The sequence below is a fragment of the Hypanus sabinus genome, unplaced genomic scaffold (genome assembly GCF_030144855.1).
Source record: "Hypanus sabinus isolate sHypSab1 unplaced genomic scaffold, sHypSab1.hap1 scaffold_385, whole genome shotgun sequence".
Taxonomy (NCBI): domain Eukaryota; kingdom Metazoa; phylum Chordata; class Chondrichthyes; order Myliobatiformes; family Dasyatidae; genus Hypanus; species Hypanus sabinus.
In genome coordinates this window covers 313,005-332,988 of record NW_026781275.1, presented here as the reverse complement: position 1 = coordinate 332,988, position 19,984 = coordinate 313,005, and the positions used below count along the sequence as shown (strand labels likewise).

The 19,984-nt window shown below is 52.6% G+C and overlaps 1 protein-coding gene across 4 annotated transcripts in view; it reads left to right on the top strand.

Moving 5' to 3' along the window:
• LOC132388710 (ribonuclease inhibitor-like) overlaps positions 1-19,984 on the top strand; it is a 104,959-nt gene that overhangs the window by 17,604 nt on the left and 67,371 nt on the right. The window lies entirely within an intron of this gene.

The following is a 19,984-nucleotide window of genomic DNA, read 5'->3' as shown; positions in this document are numbered from 1 at the left end:
TAAAGACCCAGATGGGAGTGTGAGAGAGAATAAGTGACAGGGGTACAGGGAAGTGGGGAGATGGGGTATCGGGCTGATGGGATTGATCCCCTGAGAGTAGATATAAACACCCAGATGGGAATGTGAGAGAGAATAAGTGACGGGTACAGGGAAGTGGGGAGATGGGGTATCGGGCTGATGGGATTGATCCCCTGAGAGTAGATATAAACACCCAGATGGGAGTGTGAGAGAGAATAAGTGACGGGTACAGGGAAGTGGGGAGAGGGGGTATCGGGCTGATGGGATTGATCCCCTGAGAGTAGATATAAACACCCAGATGGGAGTGTGAGAGAGAATAAGTGACAGGGGTACAGGGAAGTGGGGAGAGGGGGTATTGGGCTGATGGGATTGATCCCCTGAGAGTAGATGTAAACACCCAGATGGGAGTGTGAGAGAGAATAAGTGACAGGGGTACAGGGAAGAGGGGAGAGGGGGGTATCGGGCTGGTGGGATTGATCCCCTGAGAGTAGATGTAAACACCCAGATGGGAGTGTGAGAGAGAATAAGTGACAGGGGTACAGGGAAGTGGGGAGAGGGGGTATCGGGCTGGTGGGATTGATCCCCTGAGAGTAGATGTAAACACCCAGATGGGAGTGTGAGAGAGAATAAGTGACAGGGGTACAGGGAAGTGGGGAGAGGGGGTATCGGGCTGATGGGATTGATCCCCTGAGAGTAGATATAAACACCCAGATGGGAGTGTCAGAGAGAATAAGTGACAGGGTACAGGGAAGTGGGGAGAGGTGGTATCGGGCTGATGGGATTGATCCCCTGAGAGTAGATATAAACACCCAGATGGGAGTGTGAGAGAGAATAAGTGACAGGGGTACAGGGAAGTGGGGAGAGGGGGTATCGGGCTGATGGGATTGCTCCCCTGAGAGTAGATATAAAGACCCAGATGGGAGTGTGAGAGAGAATAAGTGACAGGGGTACAGGGAAGTGGGGAGATGGGGTATCGGGCTGATGGGATTGATCCCCTGAGAGTAGATATAAAGACCCAGATGGTAGTGTGAGAGAGAATAAGTGACAGGGGTACAGGGAAGTGGGGAGAGGGGGTATCGGGCTGATGGGATTGCTCCCCTGAGAGTAGATATAAACACCCAGATGGGAGTGTGAGAGAGAATAAGTGACGGGGGTACAGGGAAGTGGGGAGAGGGGGTATCGGGCTGATGGGATTGCTCCCCTGAGAGTAGATATAAACACCCAGATGGGAGTGTGAGAGAGAATAAGTGACGGGGGTACAGGGAAGTGGGGAGAGGGGGTATCGGGCTGATGGGATTGCTCCCCTGAGAGTAGATATAAAGACCCAGATGGGAGTGTGAGAGAGAATAAGTGACAGGGGTACAGGGAAGTGGGGAGATGGGGTATCGGGCTGATGGGATTGCTCCCCTGAGAGTAGATATAAAGACCCAGATGGGAGTGTGAGAGAGAATAAGTGACAGGGGTACAGGGAAGTGGGGAGAGGGGGGTATCGGGCTGATGGGATTGATCCCCTGAGAGTAGATATAAACACCCACATGGGAGTGTCAGAGAGAATAAGTGACGAGGTACAGGGAAGTGGGGAGAGGGGGTATCGGGCTGGTGGGATTGATCCCCTGAGAGTAGATATAAACACCCAGATGGGAGTGTGAGAGAGAATAAGTGACAGGGGTACAGGGAAGTGGGGAGAGGGGGTATCGGGCTGGTGGGATTGTTCCCTGAGAGTAGATATAAAGACCCAGATGGGAGTGTGAGAGAGAATAAGTGACGGGGGTACAGGGAAGTGGGGAGAGGGGGTATCGGGCTGATGGGATTGCTCCCCATGAGAGTAGATATAAACACCCAGATGGGAGTGTCAGAGAGAATAAGTGACAGGGGTACAGGGAAGTGGGGAGATGGGGTATCGGGCTGATGGGATTGATCCCCTGAGAGTAGATATAAACACCCAGATGGTAGTGTGAGAGAGAATAAGTGACGGGGGTACAGGGAAGTGGGGAGAGGGGGTATCGGGCTGATGGGATTGATCCCCTGAGAGTAGATATAAAGACCCAGATGGAGTGTGAGAGAGAATAAGTGACAGGGGTACAGGAAGTGGGGAGAGGGGGTATCGGGCTGATGGATTGATCCCCTGAGAGTAGATATAAAGACCCAGATGGAGTGTGAGAGAGAATAAGTGACAGGGGTACAGGGAAGTGGGGAGATGGGGTATCGGGCTGATGGGATTGATCCCCTGAGAGTAGATATAAACACCCAGATGGGAGTGTGAGAGAGAATAAGTGACAGGGGTACAGTGAAGTGGGGAGAGGGGGTATCGGGCTGATGGGATTGCTCCCTGAGAGTAGATATAAACACCCAGATGGGAGTGTGAGAGAGAATAAGTGACAGGGGTACAGTGAAGTGGGGAGAGGGGGTATCGGGCTGATGGGATTGATCCCTGAGAGTAGATATAAAGACCCAGATGGGAGTGTGAGAGAGAATAAGTGACAGGGGTACAGGGAAGTGGGGAGAGGGGGTATCGGGCTGATGGGATTGCTCCCCTGAGAGTAGATATAAACACCCAGATGGGAGTGTGAGAGAGAATAAGTGACAGGGGTACAGTGAAGTGGGGAGAGGGGGTATCGGGCTGATGGGATTGCTCCCCTGAGAGTAGATATAAACACCCAGATGGGAGTGTGAGAGAGAATAAGTGACAGGGGTACAGGGAAGTGGGGAGAGGGGGTATCGGGCTGGTGGATTGCTCCCCTGAGAGTAGATATAAAGCCCCAGATGTGAGTGTGAGAGAGAATAAGTGACAGGGGTACAGGGAAGTGGGGAGAGGGGGTATCGGGCTGGTGGGATTGCTCCCCTGAGAGTAGATATAAAGACCCAGATGGGAGTGTGAGAGAGAATAAGTGACGGGGTACAGGGAAGTGGGGAGAGGGGGTATCGGCTGATGGATTGCTCCCCTGAGAGTAGATATAAACACCCAGATGGGAGTGTGAGAGGGAATAAGTGACAGGGGTACAGGGAAGTGGGGAGAGGGGGTATCGGGCTGGTGGGATTGCTCCCCCTGAGAGTAGATATAAACACCCAGATGGGAGTGTGAGAGAGAATAAGTGACGGGGTACAGGGAAGTGGGGGAGAGGGGGTATCGGGCTGATGGATTGCTCCCCTGAGAGTAGATATAAAGGACCCAGATGGGAGTGTGAGAGAGAATAAGTGACAGGGGGTACAGGGAAGTGGGGAGAGGGGGTATCGGGCTGGTGGGATTGCTCCCCTGAGAGTAGATATAAACACCCAGATGTGAGCGTGAGAGAGAATAAGTGACAGGGGTACAGGAAGTGGGGAGAGGGGGTATCGGGCCTGATGGGATTGATCCCCTGAGAGTAGATATAAAGACCCAGATGGGAGTGTGAGAGAGAATAAGTGACAGGGGTACAGGGAAGTGGGGGAGAGGGGGTATCGGGCTGATGGGATTGATCCCCTGAGAGTAGATATAAACACCCAGATGTGAGTGTGAGAGGAATAAGTGACAGGGGTACAGGGAAGTGGGAGATGGGTATCGGCTGATGGGATTGATCCCCCTGAGAGTAGATATGAACACCAGATGTGAGTGTGAGAGAATAAGTGACAGGGGGTACAGGGAAGTGGGGAGAGGGGGTATCGGGCTGATGGGATTGATCCCCTGAGAGTAGATATAAAGACCCAGATGGAGTGTGAGAGAGAATAAGTGACGGGGGTACAGGGAAGTGGGGAGAGGGGTATCGGGCTGATGGGATTGATCCCTGAGAGTAGAATATAAAGACCCAGATGGGAGTGTGAGAGAGAATAAGTGACGGGTACAGGGAAGTGGGGGAGAGGGGGTATCGGGCTGATGGGATTGATCCCCTGAGAGTAGATATAAAGACCCAGATGGGAGTGTGAGAGAGAATAAAGTGACGGGGGTACAGGAAGTGGGGAGAGGGGTATCGGGCTGATGGGATTGATCCCCTGAGAGTAGATATAAAGACCAGATGGGAGTGTGAGAGAGAATAAGTGACAGGGGGTACAGGGAAGATGGGGAGAGGGGGTATCGGGCTGATGGGATTGATCCCCTGAGAGTAGATATAAAGACCCAGATGGTAGTGTGAGAGAGAATAAGTGACAGGGGTACAGGAAGTGGGGAGAGGGGGTATCGGGCTGATGGATTGATCCCCTGAGAGTAGATATAAACACCCAGATGGGAGTGTGAGAGAGAATAAGTGACAGGGGTACAGGGAAGTGGGGAGAGGGGGTATCGGGCTGATGGGATTGATCCCCTGAGAGTAGATATAAACACCCAGATGGGAGTGTGAGAGAGAATAAGTGACAGGGGTACAGGGAAGTGGGGAGAGGGGGGTATCGGGGCTGATGGGATTGCTCCCCTGAGAGTAGATATAAACACCCAGATGGGAGTGTGAGAGAGAATAAGTGACAGGGGTACAGGGAAGTGGGGAGATGGGGTATCGGGCTGATGGGATTGATCCCCCCTGAGAGTAGATATAAAGACCCAGATGGGAGTGTGAGAGAATAAGTGACAGGGGTACAGGGAAGTGGGAGAGGGGGTATCGGGCTGATGGGATTGCTCCCCTGAGAGTAGATATAAACACCCAGATGGGAGTGTGAGAGAATAAGTGACAGGGGTACAGGGAAGTGGGGAGAGGGGGTATCGGGCTGATGGGATTGCTCCCCTGAGAGTAGATATAACACCCAGATGTGAGTGTGAGAGAGAATAAGTGACAGGGGTACAGGGAAGTGGGGAGAGGGGGTATCGGGCTGATGGGATTGCTCCCCTGAGAGTAGATATAAACACCCAGATGGGAGTGTGAGAGAGAATAAGTGACGGGTACAGGAAGTGGGGAGAGGGGGTATCGGGCTGATGGGATTGATTCCCTGAGAGTAGATATAAACACCCAGATGGGAGTGTGAGAGAGAATAAGTGACAGGGGTATAGGAAGTGGGGAGAGGGGGTATCGGGCTGGTGGGATTGATCCCCTGAGAGTAGATATAAACACCCAGATGTGAGTGTGAGAGAGAATAAGTGACGGGGGTACAGGGAAGTGGGGAGAGGGGGTATCGGGCTGGTGGATTGCTCCCCTGAGAGTAGATATAAACACCCAGATGGGAGTGTGAGAGAATAAGTGACAGGGGTACAGGGAAGTGGGGAGAGGGGGTATCGGGCTGATGGGATTGCTCCCCTGAGAGTAGATATAAACACCCAGATGGGAGTATGAGAGAGAATAAGTGACAGGGGTACAGGGAAGTGGGAGAGGGGGTATCGGCTGATGGGATTGCTCCCCTGAGAGTAGATATAAACAACCCAGATGGGAGTGTGAGAGAATAAGTGACAGGGGTACAGGAAGTGGGGAGAGGGGGTATCGGGCTGATGGGATTGCTCCCCTGAGAGTAGATATAAAACACCCAGATGGGAGTGTGAGAGAGAATAAGTGACAGGGGTACAGGGAAGTGGGGAGAGGGGGTATCGGGCTGATGGGATTGCTCCCCTGAGAGTAGATATAAACACCCAGATGTGAGTGTGAGAGAGAATAAGTGACAGGGGTACAGGGAAGTGGGGAGAGGGGGTATCGGGCTGATGGGATTGATCCCCTGAGAGTAGATATAAACACCCAGATGGGAGTGTGAGAGAGAATAAGTGACGGGGGTACAGGGAAGTGGGGAGAGGGGGTATTGGGCTGATGGGATTGATCCCCTGAGAGTAGATATAAACACCCAGATGGGAGTGTGAGAGAGAATAAGTGACAGGGGTACAGGGAAGTGGGGAGAGGGGGTATCGGGCTGGTGGAATTGATCCCTGAGAGTAGATATAAACACCCAGATGGAGTGTGAGAGAGAATAAGTGACAGGGGTACAGGAAGTGGGGAGATGGGTATCGGGCTGATGGGATTGCTCCCCTGAGAGTAGATATAAAGACCCAGATGGGAGTTGTGAGAGAGAATAAGTGACAGGGGTACAGGGAAGTGGGGAGAGGGGGTATCGGGCTGATGGGATTGATCCCTGAGAGTAGATATAAAGACCCAGATGGGAGTGTGAGAGAGAATAAGTGACAGGGGTACAGGGAAGTGGGGAGATGGGGTATCGGGCTGGTGGGATTGATCCCCTGAGAGTAGATATAAACACCCAGATGTGAGTGTGAGAGAGAATAAGTGACAGGGGTACAGGGAAGTGGGGAGAGGGGGTATCGGGCTGGTGGGATTGATCCCCTGAGAGTAGATATAAACACCCAGATGGGAGTGTGAGAGAGAATAAGTGACAGGGGTACAGGGGAAGTGGGGAGAGGGGGGTATCGGGCTGATGGGATTGATCCCCTGAGAGTAGATATAAACACCAGATGGGAGTGTGAGAGAGAATAAGTGACAGGGGTACAGGGAAGTGGGGAGAGGGGGTATCGGGCTGATGGGATTGATCCCCTGAGAGTAGATATAAACACCCAGATGTGAGTGTGAGAGAATAAGTGACAGGGGTACAGGGAAGTGGGGAGAGGGGGTATCGGGCTGATGGGATTGATCCCCTGAGAGTAGATATAAAGACCCAGATGGGAGTGTGAGAGAGAATAAGTGACAGGGGGTACAGGAAAGTGGGGAGAGGGGGTATTGGGCTGGTGGGATTGATCCCCTGAGAGTAGATATAAAGACCCAGATGGAGTGTGAGAGAGAATAAGTGACAGGGGTACAGGGAAGTGGGGAGAGGGGTATCGGGCTGATGGGATTGCTCCCCTGAGAGTAGATATAAACACCCAGATGGGAGTGTGAGAGAGAATAAGTGACAGGGGTACAGGGAAGTGGGGAGAGGGGGTATCGGGCTGATGGGATTGATCCCCTGAGAGTAGATATAAAGACCCAGATGGGAGGGTGTGAGAGAATAAGTGACAGGGGTACAGGAAGTGGGAGAGGGGGGTATCGGGCTGATGGGATTGCTCCCCTGAGAGTAGATATAAAGACCCAGATGGGAGTGTGAGAGAGAATAAGTGACAGGGGTACAGGAAAGTGGGGAGAGGGGGTATTGGGCTGGTGGGATTGATCCCCTGAGAGTAGATATAAAGACCCAGATGGGAGTGTGTGAGAGAATAAGTGACAGGGGTACAGGGAAGTGGGGAGGTGGGGTATCGGGCTGATGGGATTGCTCCCCTGAGAGTAGATATAAACACCCAGATGGGAGTGTGAGAGAGAATAAGTGACAGGGGTACAGGGAAGTGGGAGATGGGGTATCGGGCTGGTGGGATTGATCCCCTGAGAGTAGATATAAAGACCCAGATGGGAGTGTGAGAGAGAATAAGTGACAGGGGTACAGGGAAGTGGGGAGAGGGGGTATCGGGCTGATGGGATTGATCCCCTGAGAGTAGATATAAAGACCCAGAATGGGAGTGTGAGAGAGAATAAGTGACAGGGGTACAGGAAGTTGGGAGAGGGGGTATCGGGCTGATGGGATTGATCCCCTGAGAGTAGATATAAACACCCCAGATGGGAGTGTGAGAGAGAATAAGTGACAGGGGTACAGGGAAGTGGGGAGAGGGGGTATCGGGCTGATGGGATTGATTCCCTGAGAGTAGATATAAACACCCAGATGGGAGTGTGAGAGAGAATAAGTGACAGGGGTACAGGGAAGTGGGGAGAGGGGGTATCGGGCTGGTGGGATTGATTCCCTGAGAGTAGATATAAAACACCCAGATGGGAGTGTGAGAGAGAATAAGTGACAGGGGTACAGGGAAGTGGGGAGAGGGGGTATCGGGCTGATGGGATTGCTCCCCTGAGAGTAGATATAAACACCAGATGGGAGTGTGAGAGAGAATAAGTGACGGGTACAGGGAACTGGGGAGAGGGGGTATCGGGCTGATGGGATTGCTCCCCTGAGAGTAGATATAAACACCCAGATGGGAGTGTGAGAGAGAATAAGTGACAGGGGTATAGGGAAGTGGGGAGAGGGGGTATCGGGCTGATGGGATTGAACCCCTGAGAGTAGATATAAACACCCAGATGGGAGTGTGAGAGAGAATAAGTGACGGGGTACAGGGAAGTGGGGAGAGGGGGTATCGGGCTGATGGGATTGATCCCCTGAGAGTAGATATAAAGACCCAGATGGTAGTGTGAGAGAGAATAAGTGACAGGGGTACAGGGAAGTGGGGAGATGGGGTATCGGGCTGATGGGATTGCTCCCCTGAGAGTAGATATAAACACCCAGATGGGAGTGTGAGAGAGAATAAGTGACAGGGGTACAGGGAAGTGGGGAGAGGGGGTATCGGGCTGATGGGATTGCTCCCCTGAGAGTAGACATAAACACCCAGATGGGAGTGTGAGAGAGAATAAGTGACGGGTACAGGGAAGTGGGGAGAGGGGGTATCGGGCTGATGGGATTGATCCCCTGAGAGTAGATATAAACACCCAGATGGGAGTGTGAGAGAGAATAAGTGACAGGGGTACAGGGAAGTGGGGAGAGGGGGTATCGGGCTGATGGGATTGATCCCCTGAGAGTAGATATAAACACCCAGATGGGAGTGTGAGAGAGAATAAGTGACAGGGGTACAGGGAAGTGTGGAGAGGGGGTATCGGGCTGATGGGATTGATCCCCTGAGAGTAGATATAAGCACCCAGATGGGAATGTGAGAGAGAATAAGTGACAGGGGTACAGGGAAGTGGGGAGTGGGGGTATCGGGCTGATGGGATTGATCCCCTGAGAGTAGATATAAAGACCCAGATGGGAGTGTGAGAGAGAATAAGTGACAGGGGTACAGGGAAGTGGGGAGAGGGGGTATCGGGCTGATGGGATTGCTCCCCTGAGAGTAGATATAAACACCCAGATGGGAGTGTGAGAGAGAATAAGTGACGGGTACAGGGAAGTGGGGAGAGGGGGTATCGGGCTGATGGGATTGCTCCCCTGAGAGTAGATACAAACACCCAGATGGGAGTGTGAGAGAGAATATGTGACGGGTACGGGGAAGTGGGGAGAGGGGGTATCGGGCTGATGGGATTGCTCCCCTGAGAGTAGATACAAACACCCAGATGGGAGTGTGAGAGAGAATAAGTGACGGGTACAGGGAAGTGGGGAGAGGGGGTATCGGGCTGATGGGAATGCTCCCCTGAGAGTAGATATAAACACCCAGATGGGAGTGTGAGAGAGAATAAGTGACAGGGGTACAGGGAAATGGGGAGAGGGGGTATCGGGCTGGTGGGATTGCTCCCCTGAGAGTAGATATAAAGACCCAGATGGGAGTGTGAGAGAGAATAAGTGACAGGGGTACAGGGAAATGGGGAGAGGGGGTATCGGGCTGGTGGGATTGCTCCCCTGAGAGTAGATATAAACACCCAGATGGGAGTGTGAGAGAGAATAAGTGACAGGGGTACAGGGAAGTGGGGAGAGGGGGTATCGGGCTGATGGGATTGCTCCCCTGAGTGTAGATATAAAGACCCAGATGGGAGTGTGAGAGAGAATAAGTGACAGGGGTACAGGGAAGTGGGGAGAGGGGGTATTGGGCTGATGGGATTGCTCCCCTGAGAGTAGATATAAACACCCAGATGGGAGTGTGAGAGAGAATAAGTGACAGGGGTACAGGGAAGTGGGGAGATGGGGTATCGGGCTGATGGGATTGATCCCCTGAGAGTAGATATAAACACCCAGATGGGAGTGTGAGAGAGAATAAGTGACGGGTACAGGGAAGTGGGGAGAGGGGGTATTGGGCTGATGGGATTGCTCCCCTGAGAGTAGATATAAACACCCAGATGGGAGTGTGAGAGAGAATAAGTGACGGGGGTACAGGGAAGTGGGGAGAGGGGGTATCGGGCTGGTGGGATTGCTCCCCTGAGAGTAGATATAAACACCCAGATGGTAGTGTGAGAGAGAATAAGTGACAGGGGTACAGGGAAGTGGGGAGAGGGGGTATCGGGCTGATGGGATTGTTCCCCTGTGAGTAGATATAAAGACCCAGATGGGAGTGTGAGAGAGAATAAGTGACGGGTACAGGGAAGTGGGGAGAGGGGGTATCGGGCTGATGGGATTGCTCCCCTGAGAGTAGATATAAACACCCAGATGAGAGTGTGAGAGAATAAGTGACAGGGGTACAGGGAAGTGGGGAGAGGGGGTATCGGGCTGATGGGATTGCTCCCCTGAGAGTAGATATAAACACCCAGATGGGAGCGTGAGAGAGAATAAGTGACAGGGGTACAGGGAAGTGGGGAGAGGGGGTATCGGGCTGATGGGATTGATCCCCTGAGAGTAGATATAAACACCCAGATGAGAGTGTGAGAGAATAAGTGACAGGGGTACAGGGAAGTGGGGAGAGGGGGTATCGGGCTGATGGGATTGATCCCCTGAGAGTAGATATAAAGACCCAGATGGGAGTGTGAGAGAGAATAAGTGACAGGGGTACAGGGAAGTGGGGAGAGGGGGTATCGGGCTGATGGGATTGATCCCCTGAGAGTAGATATAAACACCCAGATGGGAGTGTGAGAGAGAATAAGTGACAGGGGTACAGGGAAGTGGGGAGAGGGGGTATCGGGCTGGTGGGATTGATCCCCTGAGAGTAGATATAAACACCCAGATGGGAGTGTGAGAGAGAATAAGTGACAGGGGTACAGGGAAGTGGGGAGATGGGGTATCGGGCTGATGGGATTGATCCCCTGAGAGTAGATATAAAGACCCAGATGGGAGCGTGAGAGAGAATAAGTGACAGGGGTACAGGGAAGTGGGGAGAGGGGGTATCGGGCTGATGGGATTGATCCCCTGAGAGTAGATATAAACACCCAGATGAGAGTGTGAGAGAATAAGTGACAGGGGTACAGGGAAGTGGGGAGAGGGGGTATCGGGCTGATGGGATTGATCCCCTGAGAGTAGATATAAACACCCAGATGGGAGTGTGAGAGAGAATAAGTGACAGGGGTACAGGGAAGTGGGGAGAGGGGGTATCGGGCTGATGGGATTGATCCCCTGAGAGTAGATATAAACACCCAGATGGGAGTGTGAGAGAGAATAAGTGACAGGGGTACAGGGAAGTGGGGAGAGGGGGTATCGGGCTGATTGGATTGATCCCCTGAGAGTAGATATAAACACCCAGATGGGAGTGTGAGAGAGAATAAGTGACAGGGGTATAGGGAAGTGGGGAGAGGGGGTATCGGGCTGATGGGATTGATCCCCTGAGAGTAGATATAAACACCCAGATGGGAGTGTGAGAGAGAATAAGTGACAGGGGTACAGGGAAGTGGGGAGAGGGGGTATCGGGCTGATGGGATTGCTCCCCTGAGAGTAGATATAAACACCCAGATGGGAGTGTGAGAGAGAATAAGTGACAGGGGTACAGGGAAGTGGGGAGAGGGGGTATCGGGCTGATGGGATTGCTCCCCTGAGAGTAGATATAAACACCCAGATGGGAGTGTGAGAGAGAATAAGTGACAGGGGTACAGGGAAGTGGGGAGAGGGGGTATCGGGCTGATGGGATTGATCCCCTGAGAGTAGATATAAACACCCAGATGTGAGTGTGAGAGAGAATAAGTGACAGGGGTACAGGGAAGTGGGGAGAGGGGGTATCGGGCTGATGGGATTGATCCCCTGAGAGTAGATATAAACACCCAGATGGGAGTGTGAGAGAGAATAAGTGACAGGGGTACAGGGAAGTGGGGAGATGGGGTATCGGGCTGGTGGGATTGATCCCCTGAGAGTAGATATAAAGACCCAGATGGGAGTGTGAGAGAGAATAAGTGACAGGGGTACAGGGAAGTGGGGAGAGGGGGTATCGGGCTGATGGGATTGCTCCCCTGAGAGTAGATATAAACACCCAGATGGGAGTGTGAGAGAGAATAAGTGACAGGGGTACAGGGAAGTGGGGAGAGGGGGTATCGGGCTGATGGGATTGATCCCCTGAGAGTAGATATAAACACCCAGATGGGAGTGTGAGAGAATAAGTGACAGGGGTACAGGGAAGTGGGGAGAGGGGGTATCGGGCTGATGGGATTGATCCCCTGAGAGTAGATATAAAGACCCAGATGGGAGTGTGTGAGAGAATAAGTGACAGGGGTACAGGGAAGTGGGGAGAGGGGGTATCGGGCTGATGGGATTGCTCCCCTGAGAGTAGATATAAACACCCAGATGTGAGTGTGAGAGAGAATAAGTGACAGGGGTACAGGGAAGTGGGGAGATGGGGTATCGGGCTGGTGGGATTGATCCCCTGAGAGTAGATATAAACACCCAGATGTGAGTGTGTGAGAGAATAAGTGACAGGGGTACAGGGAAGTGGGGAGAGGGGGTATCGGGCTGATGGGATTGATCCCCTGAGAGTAGATATAAACACCCAGATGGGAGTGTGAGAGAGAATAAGTGACAGGGGTACAGGGAAGTGGGGAGAGGGGGTATCGGGCTGATGGGATTGATCCCCTGAGAGTAAATATAAACACCCAGATGGGAGTGTGAGAGAGAATAAGTGACAGGGGTACAGGGAAGTGGGGAGAGGGGGTATCGGGCTGATGGGATTGCTCCCCTGAGAGTAGATATAAACACCCAGATGGGAGTGTGAGAGAGAATAAGTGACAGGGGTACAGGGAAGTGGGGAGAGGGGGTATCGGGCTGATGGGATTGCTCCCCTGAGAGTAGATATAAAGACCCAGATGGGAGTGTGAGAGAATAAGTGACAGGGGTACAGGGAAGTGGGGAGAGGGGGTATCGGGCTGATGGGATTGCTCCCCTGAGAGTAGATATAAACACCCAGATGGGAGTGTGAGAGAGAATAAGTGACAGGGGTACAGGGAAGTGGGGAGAGGGGGTATCGGGCTGATGGGATTGCTCCCCTGAGAGTAGATATAAACACCCAGATGGGAGTGTGAGAGAGAATAAGTGACAGGGGTACAGGGAAGTGGGGTGAGGGGGTATCGGGCTGATGGGATTGCTCCCCTGAGAGTAGATATAAACACCCAGATGGGAGTGTGAGAGAGAATAAGTGACAGGGGTACAGGGAAGTGGGGAGAGGGGGTATCGGGCTGATGGGATTGATCCCCTGAGAGTAGATATAAACACCCAGATGGGAGTGTGAGAGAGAATAAGTGACAGGGGTACAGGGAAGTGGGGAGAGGGGGTATCGGGCTGGTGGGATTGCTCCCCTGAGAGTAGATATAAACACCCAGATGGGAGTGTGAGAGAGAATAAGTGACAGGGGTACAGGGAAGTGGGGAGAGGGGGTATCGGGCTGATGGGATTGCTCCCCTGAGAGTAGATATAAACACCCAGATGGGAGTGTGTGAGAGAATAAGTGACGGGGGTACAGGGAAGTGGGGAGAGGGGGTATCGGGCTGATGGGATTGATCCCCTGAGAGTAGATATAAACACCCAGATGGGAGTGTGAGAGAGAATAAGTGACAGGGGTACAGGGAAGTGGGGAGAGGGGGTATCGGGCTGATGGGATTGCTCCCCTGAGAGTAGATATAAACACCCAGATGGGAGTGTGTGAGAGAATAAGTGACGGGGGTACAGGGAAGTGGGGAGAGGGGGTATCGGGCTGATGGGATTGATCCCCTGAGAGTAGATATAAAGACCCAGATGGGAGTGTGAGAGAGAATAAGTGACAGGGGTACAGGGAAGTGGGGAGAGGGGGTATCGGGCTGAATGGATTGATCCCCTGAGAGTAGATATAAAGACCCAGATCGGAGTGTGAGAGAGAATAAGTGACAGGGGTACAGGGAAGTGGGGAGAGGGGGTATCGGGCTGATGGGATTGATCCCCTGAGAGTAGATATAAAGACCCAGATGGGAGTGTGAGAGAGAATAAGTGACAGGGGTACAGGGAAGTGGGGAGAGGGGGTATCGGGCTGATGGGATTGATCCCCTGAGAGTAGATATAAACACCCAGATGGGAGTGTGAGAGAGAATAAGTGACAGGGGTACAGGGAAGTGGGGAGAGGGGGTATCGGGCTGATGGGATTGCTCCCCTGAGAGTAGATATAAACACCCAGATGGGAGTATGAGAGAGAATAAGTGACAGGGGTACAGGAAAGTGGGGAGAGGGTTATCGGGCTGATGGGATTGCTCCCCTGAGAGTAGATATAAACACCCAGATGGGAGTGTGAGAGAGAATAAGTGACAGGGGTACAGGGAAGTGGGGAGAGGGGTATCGGGCTGGTGGGATTGCTCCCCTGAGAGTAGATATAAACACCCAGATGGGAGTGTGAGAGAGAATAAGTGACAGGTACAGGGAAGTGGGGAGAGGGGGTATCGGGCTGATGGGATTGCTCCCCTGAGAGTAGATATAAACACCCAGATGTGAGTGTGAGAGAGAATAAGTGACGGGTACAGTGAAGTGGGGAGAGGGGGTATCGGGCTGGTGGGATTGATCCCCTGAGAGTAGATATAAACACCCAGATGGGAGTGTGAGAGAGAATAAGTGACAGGGGTACAGGGAAGTGGGGAGAGGGGGTATCGGGCTGATGGGATTGATCCCCTGAGAGTAGATATAAAGACCCAGATGGGAGTGTGAGAGAGAATAAGTGACAGGGGTACAGGGAAGTGGGGAGAGGGGGTATCGGGCTGATGGGATTGCTCCCCTGAGAGTAGATATAAACACCCAGATGGGAGTGTGAGAGAGAATAAGTGACAGGGGTACAGGGAAGTGGGGAGAGTGGGTATCGGGCTGATGGGATTGCTCCCCTGAGAGTAGATATAAACACCCAGATGGGAGTGTGAGAGAGAATAAGTGACAGGGGTACAGTGAAGTGGGGAGAGGGGGTATCGGGCTGATGGGATTGATCCCCTGAGAGTAGATATAAACACCCAGATGGGAGTGTGAGAGAGAATAAGTGACAGGGGTACAGTGAAGTGGGGAGAGGGGGTATCGGGCTGATGGGATTGCTCCCCTGAGAGTAGATATAAACACCCAGATGGGAGTGTGAGAGAGAATAAGTGACAGGGGTACAGGGAAGTGGGGAGAGGGGGTATCGGGCTGATGGGATTGCTCCCCTGTGAGTAGATATAAACACCCAGATGGGAGTGTGAGAGAGAATAAGTGACAGGGGTACAGGGAAGTGGGGAGAGGGGGTATCGGGCTGATGGGATTGATCCCCTGAGAGTAGATATAAACACCCAGATGGGAGTGTGAGAGAGAATAAGTGACAGGGGTACAGGGAAGTGGGGAGAGGGGGTATCGGGCTGATGGGATTGCTCCCCTGAGAGTAGATATAAACACCCAGATGGGAGTGTGAGAGAGAATAAGTGACGGGGTACAGGGAAGTGGGGAGAGGGGGTATCGGGCTGATGGGATTGATCCCCTGAGAGTAAATATAAACACCCAGATGGGAGTGTGAGAGAGAATAAGTGACAGGGGTACAGGGAAGTGGGGAGAGGGGGTATTGGGCTGATGGGATTGCTCCCCTGAGAGTAGATATAAACACCCAGATGGGAGTGTGAGAGAGAATAAGTGACAGGGGTACAGGGATTTGGGAGAGGGGGTATCGGGCTGATGGGATTGATCCCCTGAGAGTAGATATAAACACCCAGATGGGAGTGTGAGAGAGAATAAGTGACAGGGGTACAGGGAAGTGGGGAGAGGGGGTATCGGGCTGATGGGATTGCTCCCCTGAGAGTAGATATAAACACCCAGATGGGAGTGTGAGAGAGAATAAGTGACAGGGGTACAGCGAAGTGGGGAGAGGGGGTATTGGGCTGATGGGATTGCTCCCCTGAGAGTAGATATAAACACCCAGATGGGAGTGTGAGAGAGAATAAGTGACAGGGGTACAGGGATTTGGGAGAGGGGGTATCGGGCTGATGGGATTGCTCCCCTGAGAGTAGATATAAAGACCCAGATGGGAGTGTGAGAGAGAATAAGTGACAGGGGTACAGGGAAGTGGGGAGAGGGGGTATCGGGCTGATGGGATTGCTCCCCTGAGAGTAGATATAAACACCCAGATGGGAGTGTGAGAGAGAATAAGTGACAGGGGTACAGGGAAGTGGGGAGAGGGGGTATCGGGCTGATGGGATTGATCCCCTGAGAGTAGATATAAACACCCAGATGGGAGTGTGAGAGAGAATAAGTGACAGGGGTACAGGGAAGTGGGGAGAGGGGGTATCGGGCTGATGGGATTGATCCCCTGAGAGTAGATATAAACACCCAGATGGGAGTGTGAGAGAGAATAAGTGACAGGGGTACAGGGAAGTGGGGAGAGGGGGTATCGGGCTGATGGGATTGATCCCCTGAGAGTAGATATAAAGACCCAGATGGGAGTGTGAGAGAGAATAAGTGACAGGGGTACAGGGAAGTGGGGAGATGGGGTATCGGGCTGATGGGATTGCTCCCCTGAGAGTAGATATAAACACCCAGATGGGAGTGTGAGAGAGAATAAGTGACAGGGGTACAGGGAAGTGGGGAGAGGGGGTATCGGGCTGATGGGATTGATCCCCTGAGAGTAGATATAAACACCCAGATGGGAGTGTGAGAGAGAATAAGTGACAGGGGTACAGGGAAGTGGGGAGAGGGGGTATCGGGCTGGTGGGATTGCTCCCCTGAGAGTAGATATAAAGACCCAGATGGGAGTGTGAGAGAGAATAAGTGACAGGGGTACAGGGAAGTGGGGAGTGGGGGTATCGGGCTGATGGGATTGATCCCCTGAGAGTAGATATAAACACCCAGATGTGAGTGTGAGAGAGAATAAGTGACAGGGGTACAGGGAAGTGGGGAGAGGGGGTATCGGGCTGATGGGATTGATCCCCTGAGAGTAGATATAAAGACCCAGATGGGAGTGTGAGAGAGAATAAGTGACGGGGGTACAGGGAAGTGGGGAGAGGGGGTATCGGGCTGATGGGATTGCTCCCCTGAGAGTAGATATAAACACCCAGATGGGAGTGTGAGAGAGAATAAGTGACAGGGGTACAGGGAAGTGGGGAGAGGGGGTATCGGGCTGATGGGATTGATCCCCTGAGAGTAGATATAAACACCCAGATGGGAGTGTGAGAGAGAATAAGTGACAGGGGTACAGGGAAGTGGGGAGAGGGGGTATCGGGCTGGTGGGATTGCTCCCCTGAGAGTAGATATAAACACCCAGATGGGAGTGTGAGAGAGAATAAGTGACGGGTACAGGGAAGTGGGGAGAGGGGGTATCGGGCTGATGGGATTGCTCCCCTGAGAGTAGATATAAACACCCAGATGGGAGTGTGAGAGAGAATAAGTGACAGGGGTACAGGGAAGTGGGGAGAGGGGGTATCGGGCTGATGGGATTGCTCCCCTGAGAGTAGATATAAAGACCCAGATGGGAGTGTGAGAGAGAATAAGTGACAGGGGTACAGGGAAGTGGGGAGAGGGGGTATCGGGCTGATGGGATTGATCCCTTGAGAGTAGATATAAACACCCAAATGGGAGTGTGAGAGAGAATAAGTGACAGGGGTACAGGGAAGTGGGGAGAGGGGGTATCGGGCTGATGGGATTGCTCCCCTGAGAGTAGATATAAAGACCCAGATGGGAGTGTGAGAGAGAATAAGTGACAGGGGTACAGGGAAGTGGGGAGAGGGGGTATCGGGCTGATGGGATTGATCCCCTGAGAGTAGATATAAACACCCAGATGGGAGTGTGAGAGAGAATAAGTGACAGGGGTACAGGGAAGTGGGGAGAGGGGGTATCGGGCTGATGGGATTGCTCCCCTGAGAGTAGATATAAACACCCAGATGGGAGTGTGAGAGAGAATAAGTGACGGGTACAGGGAAGTGGGGAGAGGGGGTATCGGGCTGATGGGATTGCTCCCCTGAGAGTAGATATAAAGACCCAGATGGGAGTGTGAGAGAATAAGTGACAGGGGTACAGGGAAGTGGGGAGAGGGGGTATCGGGCTGATGGGATTGCTCCCCTGAGAGTAGATATAAACACCCAGATGGGAGTGTGAGAGAGAATAAGTGACAGGGGTACAGGGAAGTGGGGAGAGGGGGTATCGGGCTGATGGGATTGATCCCCTGAGAGTAGATATAAACACCCAGATGGGAGTGTGAGAGAGAATAAGTGACAGGGGTACAGGGAAGTGGGGAGAGGGGGTATCGGGCTGATGGGATTGCTCCCCTGAGAGTAGATATAAACACCCAGATGGGAGTGTGAGAGAGAATAAGTGACAGGGGTACAGGGAAGTGGGGAGAGGGGGTATCGGGCTGGTGGGATTGCTCCCCTGAGAGTAGATATAAACACCCAGATGGGAGTGTGAGAGAGAATAAGTGACAGGGGTACAGGGAAGTGGGGAGATGGGGTATCGGGCTGATGGGATTGATCCCCTGAGAGTAGATATAAAGACCCAGATGGGAGTGTGCGAGAGAATAAGTGACAGGGGTACAGGGAAGTGGGGAGATGGGGTATCGGGCTGATGGGATTGATCCCCTGAGAGTAGATATAAAGACCCAGATGGGAGTGTGAGAGAGAATAAGTGACAGGGGTACAGGGAAGTGGGGAGAGGGGGTATCGGGCTGATGGGATTGATCCCCTGAGAGTAGATATAAACACCCAGATGGGAGTGTGAGAGAGAATAAGTGACAGGGGTACAGGGAAGTGGGGAGAGGGGGTATCGGGCTGATGGGATTGCTCCCCTGAGAGTAGATATAAACACCCAGATGGGAGTATGAGAGAGAATAAGTGACAGGGGTACAGGAAAGTGGGGAGAGGGGTATCGGGCTGATGGGATTGCTCCCCTGAGAGTAGATATAAACACCCAGATGGGAGTATGAGAGAGAATAAGTGACAGGGGTACAGGAAAGTGGGGAGAGGGGTATCGGGCTGATGGGATTGCTCCCCTGAGAGTAGATATAAACACCCAGATGGGAGTGTGAGAGAGAATAAGTGACCGGGGGTACAGGGAAGTGGTAGATGGGGTATCGGGCTGATGGGATTGCTCCCCTGAGAGTAGATATAAACACCCAGATGGGAGTGTGAGAGAGAATAAGTGACAGGGGTACAGGGAAGTGGGGAGATGGGGTATCGGGCTGATGGGATTGATCCCCTGAGAGTAGATATAAACACCCAGATGTGAGTGTGAGAGAATAAGTGACAGGGGTACAGGGAAGTGGGGAGAGGGGGTATCGGGCTGATGGGATTGCTCCCCTGAGAGTAGATATAAAGACCCAGATGGGAGTGTGAGAGAGAATAAGTGACAGGGGTACAGGGAAGTGGGGAGAGGGGGTATCGGGCTGATGGGATTGCTCCCCTGACAGTAGATATAAACACCCAGATGGGAGTGTGAGAGAGAATAAGTGACAGGGGTACAGGGAAGTGGGGAGAGGGGGTATCGGGCTGGTGGGATTGATCCCCTCAGAGTAGATATAAACTCCCAGATGGGAGTGTGAGAGAGAATAAGTGACAGGGGTACAGGGAAGTGGGGAGAGGGGTATCGGGCTGATGGGATTGATCCCCTGAGAGTAGATATAAACACCCAGATGGGAGTGTGAGAGAGAATAAGTGACAGGGGTACAGGGAAGTGGGGAGACGGGGTATCGGGCTGATGGGATTGATCCCCTGAGAGTAGATATAAACACCCAGATGGGAGTGTGTGAGAGAATAAGTGACAGGGGTACAGGGAAGTGGGGAGACGGGGTATCGGGCTGATGGGATTGATCCCCTGAGAGTAGATATAAACACCCAGATGGGAGTGTGTGAGAGAATAAGTGACAGGGGTACAGGGAAGTGGGGAGAGGGGGTATCGGGCTGATGGGATTGATCCCCTGAGAGTAGATATAAAGACCCAGATGGGAGTGTGAGAGAGAATAAGTGACGGGGGTACAGGGAAGTGGGGAGAGGGGGTATCGGGCTGATGGGATTGATCCCCTGAGAGTAGATATAAACACCCAGATGGGAGTGTGTGAGAGAATAAGTGACAGGGGTACAGGGAAGTGGGGAGAGGGGGTATCGGGCTGATGGGATTGCTCCCCTGAGAGTAGATATAAACACCCAGATGGGAGTGTGAGAGAGAATAAGTGACAGGGGTACAGGGAAGTGGGGAGAGGGGTATCGGGCTGATGGGATTGATC